The 15,212-nt window shown below is 42.6% G+C and overlaps 1 long non-coding RNA gene and 1 pseudogene across 1 annotated transcript; both read left to right on the top strand.

Moving 5' to 3' along the window:
• The first annotated feature begins 4,424 nt into the window (after positions 1-4,424).
• On the top strand, positions 4,425-7,369 carry LOC140476893 (uncharacterized). Its single transcript, XR_011960623.1, has 2 exons — positions 4,425-4,587; positions 6,727-7,369. It is a non-coding gene; the product is annotated as an uncharacterized lncRNA (long non-coding RNA).
• A 2,807-nt stretch (positions 7,370-10,176) lies between these two features.
• LOC140476723 (leucine-rich glioma-inactivated protein 1-like) lies at positions 10,177-14,746 on the top strand (annotated as a pseudogene).
• The last annotated feature ends 466 nt before the right edge of the window (positions 14,747-15,212 follow it).

Raw genomic sequence — 15,212 nt, 5'->3', positions numbered from 1 at the left:
AGTATTAAAATGTCTTTGTCTTAAGCCATGTGCGCAGTTGCTCCGAGGAACATGGAAGTGTTTAATCTCTGTGTTATTGGACAACCTGTGCCCAGCCACAACTGAATAAAGTGTGAAATCTTACAGAACCAGACCAAATTGCTAGTGTTTATTGACCAATCGCGGAACCAAGAGACCCTTTTCGTGGTGGTTTTCCGATATAGCTGGTGTTCCAGCACTTTGAGATGGATGTGGTTATAGGTTTAGAAGCTGCTGTCTAAGGGGTTTGGGTGAATTTCTTCAGTGTAATTTGTAGATAGTATACACTGCTGCTACTGAGCATTGGTGGTTGATGGAGTGAATATTTGTGGTGCTAAACAAGCAGGCAACTTTGTGCTGGACTTACTTGTGAATGTCATCTTTGAGAGTGTGAGCACTTTAAGTGGAATTGTTGACTAAATTTGTAGAAGCATGCCGGGATAGTTGACTCATAATTACTACATAGCTATGGAGAAGGAGAGGATTAGGCAAAATGGGACAATATTTAATTGGGGAAGAGGAAACTATGATGTGATTAGATATGAGTTAGGAAGCATGGACTGGGAGCAATTGTTCCATGGTAAAGGCACTATAGACATGTGGAGACTGTTTAAGGAACAGTTGTTGCGAGTGATTGGAGCTGGTTGGAGGAAAGTATAGAGGGAATGTCTGAGGCGGGTTCTTTACACAGAGAGTTGTGAGAGCATGGAATGCATTGCCAGCAGCAGTTGTGGAAGCAAGGTCATTGGGGACATTTAAGAGACTGCTGGACATGCATATGGTCACAGAAATTTGAGGGTGCATACATGAGGATCAATGGTCTGCACAACATCATGGGCTGAAGGGCCTGTTCTGTGCTGTACTGTTCTATATTCTATGTTCTAAAGTACTGACCAGTATGACTTTGTAGGAGCATGTGAGATAAACCTTTGACTGTTGCTACAGCAAGAGAAATTCTTTACCCTTCCCAAGAAAAAACACTCACTCAAAATATTGGAATTTCAACCGTTACTGCAGTATCAGAAGACAGCACCTGCTTGGGTTATAGCCATGGAACATTCTTACAGAAATGTATAACTGTGTACAATGCTGTGGTTGGGTGTATAAAAGTGTTGTAGATGTCTGTAATCAGAGAGTCAGCATGGCTGAGAGCAGTGTTTAGGATGACCATGTTGCTCCCAAAAGCTTTTGTCAAATAAACCTGTGTCTGATTCATAGCTAAGACATTTTGGTATTATTTTACTGGCAACAATGGAGATAGTAGATTTTCAAAATAAAAGCCCCGGGCTGGGATTGTATTGTCGACCCCCTAATAGTCAGAGGGAAATTGACAAACAAATTTGTTAAGGAGATGTCAGTTATCTGTAAGAATAAAAGGGTGGTTATGGCAGGGGATTTCCAAACATAGACTGGGACTGCCATAGTGTTAAGGGTTTAGATGGAGAGGAATTTGCTAAGTGTGTACAGGAAGATTTTCTGATTCAATATGTGCAAGTACCTACGAAAAAAGGTGCAAAACTTGACCTGCTCTTGGGAAATAAGGCAGACCAGGTGACTGAGGTGTCAGTGGGGTGCGCTTTGGGACCAGTGACCATAATTCTATTAGTTTTAAAACAGTGATGGAAAAGGATAGACCAGATCTAAAAGTTGAAGTTCTAAATTGGAGGAAATCTAATTTTGGCAATATTAGGCAAAAACTTTCAAAAGATGATTGGGGGCAGATGTTCGCAGGTAAAGGAAAATGGGAAGCCTTCAGAAATGAGATAACAAGAGTTCAGAGGCAGTTATATTCCTGTTAGGCTGAAAGGAAGGCGAGTAGGTATCGGGAATGATGGATGACTAAAGAAATTGAGGGTTTGGTTAAGAAAAAGAAGGAAGTATATGTCAGGTATAGACAAGATAGAACAAATAAATCCTTAGAAGAGTATAAAGGCAACAGGAGTACACTGAAGAGGGTAATCAGGGCAAAAATGGGACATGAGATAGCTTTGGCAAATAGAGTTAAGGAGAATCCAAAGGGTTTTTACAAATACTTTATGGACAAAAGAGTAACTGGGGAGAGAATAGGGCCCCTCAAAGATCAGTAAGGTGGCCTTTGTGTGGAGCCGCAGGAGCTGGAGGAGATACTAAACAAGTATTTTGCATAGTTATTACTGTGGAAGATATAGAATGTAGGGAAATAGATGGTGACATCTTGCAAAATGTCCATATTACAGAGGAGGAAGTGCTGGATGATTTGAAACACATAAAAGTGGATAAATTCCCAGGGCCTGATCAGGTGTACCTGAGAACTCTGTGGGAAGCGAGGGAAGTGATTGCTGGGCCCCTTGTATCATCGATAGTCACAGGCGAAGTGCGGGAAGACTGGAGGTTGGCTAACGTCGTGCCATTGTTTAAGAATTAACAAAGAGGATTGATGAGGGCAGAACGGTGGACATGATCTATATGGACTTCAGTAAGGCATTCAACAAGGTTCCCCATGGGAGACTGGTTAGCAAGGTTAAATCTCATGGAATACAGGGTGAACTAGCCATTTGGATTCAGAACTGGCTCAAAGGTAAAAGACAGAGAGTGGTGGTGGAGGAGGGTTTTTCAGACTGAAGGCCTGTGATCAGTGGAGTGCCATAAGAATAGGTGCTACTTTTCGTCAATTATATAAATAATTTGGATGTGAGCATAAGAGGTATAGTTAGTAAGTTTGCAGATGACACCAAAATTGGAGGTGATCTTGATCAGATGGGCCAATGGGTTGAGAAGTGGCAGATGGAGTTTAATTCAGATAAATACAAGGTGCTGCATTTTGGGAAAGCAAATCTTAGCAGGACTTATACACTTAATGATAAGGTCCTAAGGACTGCTGCTGAACAAAGAGACCTTGGAGTGCAGGTTCATGGCTCCTTGAAAGTGGAGTCGCACATAGATAGGATAGTGAAGAAGGCGTTTGGAATGTGTTCCTTTATTGGTCAGAGTATTGAGTACATGAGTTGGGAGGTCATGTTGCGGCTGTACAGGACATTGGTTAGGTTACTTTTGGAATATCGCTTGCAATTCTGGTCTCCTTCCTATTGGAAGGATGTTGTGAAACTTGAAAGGGTTCAGAAAGGATTTACAAGGATGTTGCCAGGGTTGGAGGATTTGAGCTACAGGGAGAGGCTGAACAGGCTGGGGTTGATTTCTCTGGAGCATTGGAGGCTGAGGGGTGACCTTTTAGAGGTTTATAAAATCATGAGGAGTTTGGATAGGATAAATAGACAAAGTCGCTTCCTTGGGGTGGGGGATTCCAGAACTAGGGGGCATAGGTTTAGGGTGAGAGGGGAAATATATAAAAGGGGCAACGTTTTCATGCAGAGGGTGACACGTGAATGAAATGAGCTGCTAGAGGAAGTGGTGGAGGCTAGTACAATTGCAACATTAAAAAGGCATCTGGATGGGTATATGAATAGGAAGGGTTTGGAGGGAAATAGACTGGGTGCTGGCAGGAGGGACTAGATTGGGTTGGGATATCTGGTGGGCATGGACGAGTTGGACTGAAGGGTCTGTTTCTGTGGTGCACATCTTTGAAGACTGACACATTGAGTGAACAATAGCCGGAGTCTGGGGGGAAAGAGGGAAGGGGGGTGGGGGGTGCAGTTGAAGGTAGCAGATTATGATATAAAATCTCCTGGCGTACATCCAGCTGGAATTGTTAAAAAGTTCTTGGTGGCAAACATCTCCTTTGGAGATGCGGCAGGTGAAAGTAAAAACAGAAGCACTTGGAAATGTGCTGGTCGAAACTGGAAATATATTAAGGTGTACACGACCAGTTGAGTGTATGACCACCGACCTCTAAGTTTTATTGTTTTTGTTTTGTCTTTGTGGCTGCGTCACACACTGCAACACTATGCTGCCACTGAGGCAGGACAACATTTCACAAGAGACAATCACCTGATGAAGGAGCGTCGCTCCGAAAGCTAGTGTGCTTCCAATTAAACCTGTTGGACTATAACCTGGTGTTGTGTGACTTTTAACTTTCACAAGAGACATTCACTCCAGTTTATATTGGATGAGAAGGGGAAAGGAGGAAGTGGGTTTTGGGGACGGGTGGGTTGGAAAACTGTGAAATACATTTCGGAAATTGGCACGGGTACCATGGCGTTTACTGGGAGGCTAACGGCCCATGATGGACCTCAACTTGCTGCTGGTGGGATCTTGCTGTGCACTGTGCTGCTGGCTTTCCCAACAAAAAAAAATCACCGCACAATGGGCTCCGGTTTATTGCAAAATATACGTACGTCCCTGCCTCTTGGGTGATTTGCACAAGTCAACGCACACATCAAGGTCAGTCTGGCAGGAGATGCTCTTGATTGAGGAGGCAGTCGCCATGGTAACCGTTGTCATGGGCATGAACCGGAAGGAGAGCGCGGGGAGGTCATAGGTTGTTCGCGAATCGGAAGTCGCGTGAACGCGGTGAAGTTACCGTTGGAAGGTGTTGTCTCTGATTTAGTTCAGGAAGGAGGAGGCGGCCTGGGTGACTGGGAGCCAGCGAGCGATTGATTGACCGAGGATCGGGTGGACGGGCCGAAAGTCCAGGTATGGACCGTGGGGCCAAGTAGCGCGCGGCATTGGGGGAGGGGGTGGTGTTGATGTTATTCCGTCAACAGAACATTCAGTGTCGTGCAATCACACCACATCACTGCACAGTGAGAGAGGGGGGTGGGGGAGGGATGGACCCGGTGGAGGTGGGGGGTGGTGGTGGTGGTGGTGGGGGAGGATGGGCGGTGCCCCTCACTTTGCGGGGAGAGGGATGGGGGGCGCTGTGCAAGGACCCCCTTGGTTCGCTGAGGGGTCGTGGAGGGGGGCGGTGGAAGGGCTTGTGAGTGTGTTTGGGAGCGGTGCAAGGACGCGTGATGGGGAGCTTGTGTGGGTCAGTGCATGGGCGGGTGATGTGCAGGTGGTGGTGGTCCGAGCGAGGGTGCTGTGATGCGAATGTGTTTGGGGGTCGGAGCGAGGGTCCTGTGATGCGAAGGTGTTTCACGGCTGAAGGATATGTTCAGAGTAGCTTTGTCAGGCTGGAAGGTGTGTTGTGGGAGACATGATTTTGACTTCTAAAGATTTTAGTTTGGGAAGGAATTCTGCTTAGAGCTGTAATATGTTTTCTAATCTCTGCTGTTATGCACTTCTGGACCAAGTGGGATTTGAACCTAGAACCTGATTCAGAGGTAGCGAACTCTTGGTAAAACCTATTTTTAAGGACATGCAAGTGCTGGGCCTCCACCTTCGTCAAATCCTAGCCATCTGAAGGAAGAAAACCTCATGCTGCCTTGGGACCCTCCAAACCAAACGGGATCAGTGTCAATTTCACCGGTTTCCTTATCTCCCTTCTCCCAGATCCTCTAACTCAGCATCGCCCTCTTGAACTGTCCTGCCTGTCTATCTACCTTCCCACCAGTCACCGTCACCCCCCTACCTTTATCCACCTATTGCATTCTTATCTACCTTCTCCCCACCCCATCCTATTTATCGCTTGGCTCCCCCTTCCCACCCTCAACATTCCTGATGAAGATCTTATGCTGGAAACGTTGACTCTCCTGCCCCTCTGATGCTGTGAGACTGGCTGCGCTTTTCCAGCGCCACGATTTTTTCTGTTATGACTGGCAGCCTGTGGTAACGTACGCGGTTGAGAAAGTTCCTGTTTCCTTTTATTGCACTAACATTGTACCAACAGTTGAGAGAATTAAGACTGAGAAATGAAACACTGTCACTGATAAATGGTCTAACAGATGTTATTGCTAATTCAAGGTGAGGGATATTTTGAAAGTTATTGAAAAATCCAGTGTTTGTACATGAGAAGTTTGAATACTGGCCCAAAAAATGAAATAAATCCCTTCAGGTTAAGGAACTTGGGTATTCGTGGAGACCCAACTTGTACAGAAGTAAGATGATGGGATGAAATTCTTTCTTTATTATTTGTTGATCCTCACTTTACTACTTAGCTGCATCTCATGACATACAAAATACAGGGGCTTGATAGAATAGTTCTTGGGGTGATTTTTCTCTTGGGTATTTGAGAATGAGGGGGTCACAGCCTTGGGTTAAATGGTTAATTGTTTAGATCTGAGATCAGGAGGAACTCTTTAGTCAGAAAGTGAGGAATCTTGGAATTCAATATTCTAGAGAGCTGTGAGAGGGATGTGGATGGAGTTTTGGCAGAATGGAAACATAATGTCCCAAATCCTGTGTTCAAAGATCTGCGCAATGAAGGCAAGGAGGCTAAAAGCTTTCTTAACCATCTTATCCAGATGTGATGCAAACTTCAAAGAATTATGTACCTGTACCTGAATCTGGTCTCTGTTCTACAATACTACCCAAGCCCTACTTTTAATTGAATAAGTCATGTCTTTTATTTTCCCAAAATGTAATATCTCACTGACCTAAGTTAAATTCCATTTGCCATACTTCAGTCCATTGACCCAATTGTTCAAGAAGCCCAACTACTATTAGACAAAAGAAAATTGGTGCCAGTGATGTCCACATCCTCCGGCTGACTGCAAGAAGTAGCTATTTACGCTAAATTGATTGCAATTACAGGCTTAATTGTGTTTTAGATTATAAATAGGAGTAGACATCTGATCTTTTGAATGGATTCAGTCATTTAATAAGATTATGGCTCACCTTCTACCTCCAAGCCACTATTCTCAATTATACAATATCCCTTGGTTTTCTTACTAGAGAAAGTCCTGTCAAAAACAACGAACTAAAGATGCCGGAAAACCGAAACGACAACAGAAATTGCTGGAAACGTGCGGGTGGTCTGGCAGCTTCTGTGGAGAGAAAGCAGAACTGAAGAAGAAGCCTCTCAATCCTTGACGATTCCAAAGGTTCATGGTCTTCTCAGTCAGAAGATGTCTCATCGTCCCCAACCAAAATGCTGCGTGTCCTCCTCTCGTCCACCTCCCCACTTTGGAAATGTGAGCCACTAGCCATAGATTCTCTGTCCAGCGAAACATTCTCCCAGTATCCACCCAGTCAAACCCCTTAAGAATATTATATATTTAATGAGATCATTCTTCTGACCGGTTTACCCATAATCATTTATCCTAAATGAATTGCTTAACCAGCCTTGTGAGGTGTTTTTGTTTTCCGTTTTAGGCAAGTGACTGACTTAAGATTTTCAGATTTAATGTACCTATTCTTTTGAAGTAGTGAATGTATTTTGGGAAATATAAAAGTGGACTTCAATATTTGAATCTAATTTCAGGCTGGATTGTAGACGTTCCAAAGAGCATTTTATTGTCTCATGGTCTGTATTCTCGCAACAAACATTTAAAATGAGCATTTCCATGTTAATAAATGTGCTGATGTGTTAATTGAACGATAAGAGTCAAACTCAGTGTAAGAATATTGGTCTTCACCAATGCATTATTGCCTGCTGTTTGGCCAGGAGGTGAGCTCCTTTCAGTATAATTTCTCCTTGTAAAGCACTCTGATAGTACTTCTGTTGAATAAAGGGAACTATGGAGCTATGAGGGAGGAGCTGGCCAAAGTTCAATGGTGCAATACCTTAGCAGGGAGGACCGTGGAGGAACAATGGCAGATATTTCTGAGTGTAATGCAGAACTTGCAGGATCAGTTCATATCTGAAAGGAAGAAAGATCCCAGGAGGAGGCATGGGTGGCCGTGGCTGACGAGGGAAGTTAAGAAACATATAAAGTTAAAAGAGAAAAAGTATAACAGCAAAGATAAATGGGAAAACTGAGGACTGGGAAACTTTTAAAGAGCAACAGAGGATTACTAAGAAGGAAATACGCAGAGGAAAAATGAGGTACGAAGATTAATAATAATAATAATAATAATAATATAAAGGCCAATAATATAAAGGAGGATAGTAAAAGCTTTTTTAGGTATGTGCAAGGCAAAAAAATGGTTAGGACTAAAATTGGGCCCTTGAAGACAGAAACAGGGGAATATATTATGGGGAACAAAGAAATGGCAGAAGAATTAAATGAGTACTTCAGATCTGTGTTCACTGGGGAAGACACAAGCAATCTCCCTGAGGTAATAGTGGCTGTAGGACCTGAATTGAAGGGAATTTATATTTGCCAGGATTTGGTGTTGGAGAGACTGTTAGGTCTGAGGGTTGATAAGTCTCCGGGGCCTGATGGTCTACATCCCAGGGTACTGAAGGAGGTGGCTTGGGAAATCGTGGATGCCTTTGTGATTATTTTCCAGAGTTCAAACGATTCAGGGTCGGTTCCTGAGGATTGGAGAGTGGCTAATGTTGTACCACTTTTTAAGAAAGGTGGGAGAGAGAAAACAGGAAATTATAGACCAGTTAGTCTGACCTCAGTGGTTGGAAAGATGCTGGAGTCTATTATAAAGGTTGAAATTACGGCACATCTGAATAGTAGTAACAGGATAGGACAGAGTAAGCATGGATTTACGAAGGGGAAATCATGCTTGACTAATCTTCTTGAATTTTTTGAGGATGTAACTCTGAAGATGGACGAGGGAGATCCAGTAGATGTAGTGTACCTGGACTTTCAGAAAGCTTTTGATGAAGTCTCACACAGCAGGTTAGTGAGTAAAATTAGGGCGCATGGTATTGGGGGTAAAGTACTAGATTGGATTGAAAATTGGTTGGCTGGCAGGAAACAAAGGGTAGTGATAAACGGCTCCATTTTGGAATGGCAGGCAGTGACCAGTGGGGTACCACGGGGATCAGTGCTGGGACCGCAGCTTTTTACAATATATGTTAATGATATAGAAGATGGTATCAGCAATAACATTAGCAAATTTGCTGATGATACAAAGCTGGTGGCAGGGTGAAATGTGATGAGGATGTTAGGAGATTACAGGGTGACCTGGACAAGTGAGGTGAGTGGTCAGATGCATGGCAGATGCAGTTTAATGTGGATAAATGTATGGTGGCAAGAACAGGAAGGCAGATTATTACCTCAATGGAATCAATTTAGGTAAAGGGGCAGTACAAAGAGATCTGGGTGTTCTTGTACACCAGTCAATGAAGGCAAGCATGCAGGTACAGCAGGTAGTGAAGAAGGCTAATAGCATGCTGGCCTTCATAACAAGAGGAATTGAGTATAGAAGCAAAGAGGTGCTTCTCTTTGGCGGGATTACCTTACACTGAAAGACTGAAGCGACTGGGCTTGTATACCCTTGAGTTTAGAAGACTGAGAGGGGATCTGATTGAAACATATAAGATTATGAAAGGATTGGACTCTCTGGAGGCAGGAAACATGTTTCCGCTGATGGGTGAGTGCCGAACCAGAGGATACAGCTTAAAAATACGGGGTAGACCTTTTAGGACAGAGATGAGGAGAAACATCTTCACCCAGAGAGTGGTGGCTGTGTGGAATGCTCTGCCCCAGAGGGCAGTGGAGGCCCAGTCTCTGGATTCATTTAAGAAAGAGTTGGATAGAGCTCTCCGGGATAGTGGAATCAAGGGTTATGGAGATAAGGCAGGAACAGGATACTGATTGAGGATGATCAGCCATGATCATATTGAATGGCGGTGCAGGCTGGAAGGGCAGAATGGCCAACTCCTGCACCTATTGTCTATTGTCACTCATTGTAAAGTTGTAGCAGCTGTTTAAACTGGTCTTTGTCTTTCCAGGATAGCTAAAAAGCACAAGATGAAGCACGTTTTTAATAAAAAAAAGCTTTTGCCAAGTTTTTCAAAGAGAAGGTCCAGAATTTGGAACATAAAATGCTGCTGAAGAAAATGAAGTCGTTTTAGAGGTAATGTGAAACAATAGCTAACAAGGGTGATTGGCATATCTCACTGGATGAGCAATCTGGCTTTCTGGTGACCTTTCTTTTTGTTAATGGTCAAATACATGAAATGGAACGTTTGCATGTGAGATTTGACATGAGGGCTTCATAGAATCCTAGAATCCCTACAGTGTGGAAACCGGCCCTTTGGCCCAACAGGTTCACGTGGAATAGCATCTCACCCAAACCCACCTACCTACCCCTGCATTTCCCATGGCTAACCTGCACGTCTCTGAACACTATGGGAAATTTAGCACGGCGAATCTGCCTAACTTGCATATCTTTGTGTGGGATTATGCAGAAGAATGGAGCAGTAGACTATTTTCTAAATGAGGAAAGACCACACCTCTGAAATTCAGCCCTTTTGTCCATGTTTGAACCAAGGCTGTAATGAGGACAGAGTCTGAGTGGCCCAAACTGAGCAGCACCAAGCGGGTCATTGCTAAGCAAATGCTGCTCGATGGTGCAGTTGATGAAACTTTCCATCACTTTACTGATGATTAAGAGTAGATGGGTGGGGCGGGAATGGCAGGGTTGGATTTGTCCTGCTGTCACCTTGTAGGACTTAGCTAGGTAATTTTCTACAAATGTTGCAAATGTTTCAGTCTAATCTTTTGCACTGATGTATGAAGCTCCGCCATCATTGAGGACTGAGATACTTGTGGAATGTCGTCATCCTCCTTCTCCTCCTCCAGGGAGTTGTTATCCTCCACAACTGATGTGGCAGGGCTAAAGGGCTTAAATCTGATCTATTGGTTGTGGAATCATTTAACACTATCCCTTGGTATTCCTGCTGTTTGACATAAACATGGTCAGTGCGGTTATTTATCTATCTAATCTTAGCCAGAGCATCACTTGTCATAGCTTCTCCTGCACCGTTATCTCTGGTGTCTCTGAAGGTTCTTTTCTTAGCCTTTTTCCTATTTCTGACATGTTGACCCTTTTGAAAAAATCTGAACATGCAGCTTTAACTTTTGCATGTACATTGATATCAACTATCCTTCATTGCCCACTTTCTTGGTTGTCCATTGTTGCAAAATTTTCAGACTACTTATTTGATATCTAGTACTGGACGAGCAAGAAATTTCCTCCAGTTGAACATTGTAACGACTGAAACTGTTGCCTTTGATCCCTGCTCCAAAATCCATTCCCTGATTCATGTTGGTGTCATTATTCGATCTCAAGATGAGTTTGTGACTCCACATTCACGCCATCACTAAGATCACCTTTTTGTATCATCGTCCAACTCCACGCCTGCCAACTCTTCTACTGCTGAAATCTTTTCCCTGGGCTTTACTGCTACTAGGCTTGTCTATTCTAATACATTTCTTTAATGAAAGCAGAGAGTGCTGTTCAGGCTCAGCTGCATCTATGGCGGGAGAAAAAAAGAGAGTTAATATTTTGATTCAGATATGACTTCTTAAGACCTGAAGGGTTGCTGGAAAAGTGGTGCTGTAGAAAAGAGGGAAGAGGAGCAATTGGAACAGATGGTCAAGCAAAAGGCAAAGCGAGTGCTGGTATTGGTGGAGAAGAGACCTGCTGACTCTTTCCAGCTCTTTCTATTTTGATTTCAGATCTCCAGCATCCTCAGTACTTTGTTATTATTCTAATGCATTCTTAGCTGGATTACCATGTTCCAGCCTTGATACCCAAAACATGAGAATTTCAGAAATAGGAGCTGGAGTACACCATTTTTCCTTATGTAACGGCTCTGCCATGCAATAAGGTCAAGCTTGATATTTTACCTCAGTCGACCTCCCTGCACATATCATATTCCTCAATCCCCTTAGTAATCAAAAATTGAAGTCTACCTTGAATATACTCAACAGCTGACTTGCCACAGCTCTCTCTAGTGGAGAATTCCAAAGAGACTCAACTCTTTGAGTAAAGAAATTTCTCCTTAATTCAGTCATAAATGGCCACCCCCTTATTCTGGAACTGTGATTCCATGTTTTGTTTTAAATTCTTAGCATCTATGTTTTCAAGTTACTTAAGAGTTTAATGTTTCGATGAGATTGCCCCTCATTCTTCTAGGCTCCGGGGAATATCAATCTCCACTCATAAGACCATCCACTCCTCTTGAGGACAAAACTAGTGAACCTTCATTGCACTCCCTCTCGGGCAGGTCTATCCTTCTATCGGTACAGAGACCCAAACCGCACTAAGTACTCTGGGTTTGACCTCTCCATTACTCCAACTGCTTTGGAACAAAAGCTATCAGTTCACCAGATTTGTTCCTGAGATGGTGAGACTGTAATATGAAGTGAGATGTGCAAACTGGGACTGCATTTTCAAGAGCTGCAAAGAATGAGAGGTGATTTCATTGAAACCTACAAAATAATTTAAAGGGATAGAAAGGGTACATGCAGATATGATGTCTCCTTGGTTGAGATGTCTCGAACCAGGATGTGCAACTTTAAAATGAGAGAGATGCAGTGGCAAACCAAGATGAGAATTCTTTTATTCACAGGGTGACGAATCTTTGGAATTCTGTCCCCAAAGGCCTGTGAAAGCTGTCTTTGAGTCTATTTAAAGTGAAGATTGAGAGATTTCTGATTACCAATGGGTGCAGAGGGATGGTATGGGTAAAAGGCATTGAAGTGTACCATCAGCCATGATGCTATTGAATGGTAGTAAATGGCTTGAAAGGGTGAATATTCTCGTTGTGTTTCTACATGCTGTTCAGGACGATAACCTTCTTAATTGCTTGCTTCACTTACATATTAACTGTCCTTGTTTCATGCAGAGGGTATGTACTTTTTTTCGCATCAAATTACTCATTACCTCATGTTTTATGAAAACACTTGACTCTCAGTTAAGTTATGCCGCTGCTTTAAAATTCTTGTTCTGATTTGCAAATCCTTCCATGACCTCATCCTTCTTCTGTAACCTCCTCTAGCCAAACATGCCCTCTAACTTAACCTATATCCCTTGAATTCCTGACTCGTGCATATTTCCAGTCAATTGCTGCACCCTTGGTGACTATGGCTTCAGCTGCCTGCGTCTCAGTTTTGAAATTCCCTCCCTAAAGATGGCAATTTCTCTTTCATTGTTTAAGACACTCCTTCGAACCTACCTCAGTGACAAAATCTTTGGTCATATGCTCTTAAAATCTGCTTATGGGGTTCAAATATCATATTAAAATGCTCCCATGAATCATCTTGAGGTATTTTATTTTGTTAAAGGTTGTGTATTTAAATACAAGTTGTTATAGTTTTAGGCTTGACAATTTGAACTCTGTGCTCCTCAAACACTGGCCTCTTCCCTGTCTCTGATTTTGAGTGCTTAGCCATGTCCTAAATTCTAAAAATGTTTCCCTAAACCTCTGTGCTTGTTTATTTCATTTTCCTCCTCAAAGATGCTCTTAAAACCTGTGTATTTGACCAAGCTTTTGGTCACCTAAGACGGTTTAAGTCTGGAGATCACAGCGGGTCAGGCAGCCTCCATGGAGAGACAACAAGAAACGTTAGCTTACTCTCTTTCTGTGGATGCCGTCTGACTCACTGTGATCTCCAGCATTTGTTCTTTTCAGTACAGATTCCAGCATCTGCTGTAATTTGCTTCTACCTTTAAATCTGGTTTGGTGTGAAATTTTGTTTTTAACATCCTTGGGCAACTTTACTGCTTTAAAGACATTTTCTATGCAAGCTGTCAATTATTAAAATATTTTCCCCATTCTGGGGCCCTATTCCAATTATTCCAACACAAAAATTGACAGCCCGAACAATGATAAGTGTTAGATCCCTTTTTTTTTCTCTGCACATTAATAACTAACCTTCCTTCTCCTGATGTAGGCAGCTCCACTGTGTTTTGCAAACCACTGATCATTGATGCTCAGCTGTTTGTTATTGTGGCCCAGCTGTTTGGTGGCTCCCATATCTCCAAAAGGTATAGTTTTTCCAACAAGTTGATCAAGATGCAAGACGTGGGCAACTTCAAAATCAGAAAACCCAATGACATTGAAACATTTGAAATAGAAGGAGAGAGGTACTTTGTGATTGCAGACACATCAAAGGCTGGGTCAACTACTGTGTACAAGTGGAATGGGAATGGCTTCTACTCCCATCAGAGTCTACATTCTTGGTTCAGAGACACAGATGTGGAATACCTTGAAATAGCTAACAAGCCACATTTAATCTTGTCAAGTAGCTCCCAACGTCCTGTCATCTTCCAGTGGAGTAAAAGTCAGAAGGAGTTTGTGTGGTGCACGGATATCCCAGACATGGAAGATGTGTATGCAGTGAAACATTTTGTTGTCAATGATGATCTCTCCATTTGCCTGAACAGACTCATAGGTGACTCCAAAATGATGAAATGGGAAAACTCCTGGTTTGTGGTGAAACAGTCCTTTCCTTCCCGTGGTGCCATGGTTTTTCAACCCCTCAGAGTAAACAACTGGCAATATGCTATCCTTGGGAGTGACTACTCCTTCACCCAGATCTACCAATGAAGAGAAATTTGTAAAATACCAAGAACTAATCATCCAGACTCTCTGATTGTTTACATTTGTGGTGACAGACAATTCTGAGTTCATATTCAGCTCAAGTTTCAAAGGGAATACACAAACATAGAAACATCACCATTGATGTGAGCATAATATGAGATAACATTCAAGTCTATTTAAGAATTCGTAAAATGACCTCTTACAAATAGCTTTGGGTAATAATACATGTGTGGACATGATAATGAAATGATTTATCATTGTTCCGCAGGTTCTGGTTTACTAGGAAAAAAATATTTCTATTCCTAGTGTTCGTTTTCCCTGTTTTCGATTGCATTACACATAGTGGTTTCTGAACTCTTACAGTGACACAGTGAGCAATTAACTGTGGTACTTTGCTGATACAAGCTGTAAATATTTGTGATCATACCTGTTACTACAGCCAATATAGTGATGTACATTTTCATTTATTCATTCTACTGAATGAACAATCTTACAAATAAAATATTTTGAACAAAACTTATTTCACAACATTAACTCCTGAAGGAAAATGTTCTCTTTGCTAATGTTAGAAATATTAAGTAGAAGAATTTGATTGAATATAAACAGGAAAAATAAAAATGTTTGTTTCCCAAGATAACATTTATGATTTTGAAACTTTTAGCAAACAGAAATCTATAGATTAGATTAGGATCCCTACAGTGTGGAAACAGGCCCTTCGACCTAACAAGTCCACACCGACCCACTGAAGAGTAACCCACCAGACCCATTTACCTCTGACTAATGCACCTAACACTATGCGTCAATTTAGCATGGCCAATTCACCTGACCTGCACATCTTTGGACTGTGGGAGGAAACCTCCGCACCCGGAGGAAACCCACGCAGACATTGGGAGAATGTGCAAACTCCAAACAGACAGGTGTCTGAGGCTGGAATTGAACCAGGGTCGCTGGCGCTGAGAGGCAGCAGTGCTAACCACTGAGC

The sequence above is a fragment of the Chiloscyllium punctatum genome, chromosome 5 (genome assembly GCF_047496795.1).
Source record: "Chiloscyllium punctatum isolate Juve2018m chromosome 5, sChiPun1.3, whole genome shotgun sequence".
Taxonomy (NCBI): domain Eukaryota; kingdom Metazoa; phylum Chordata; class Chondrichthyes; order Orectolobiformes; family Hemiscylliidae; genus Chiloscyllium; species Chiloscyllium punctatum.
The sequence above is the reverse complement of the archived record's forward strand: the minus strand, read 5'-3'. Positions and strand labels throughout refer to the sequence as shown.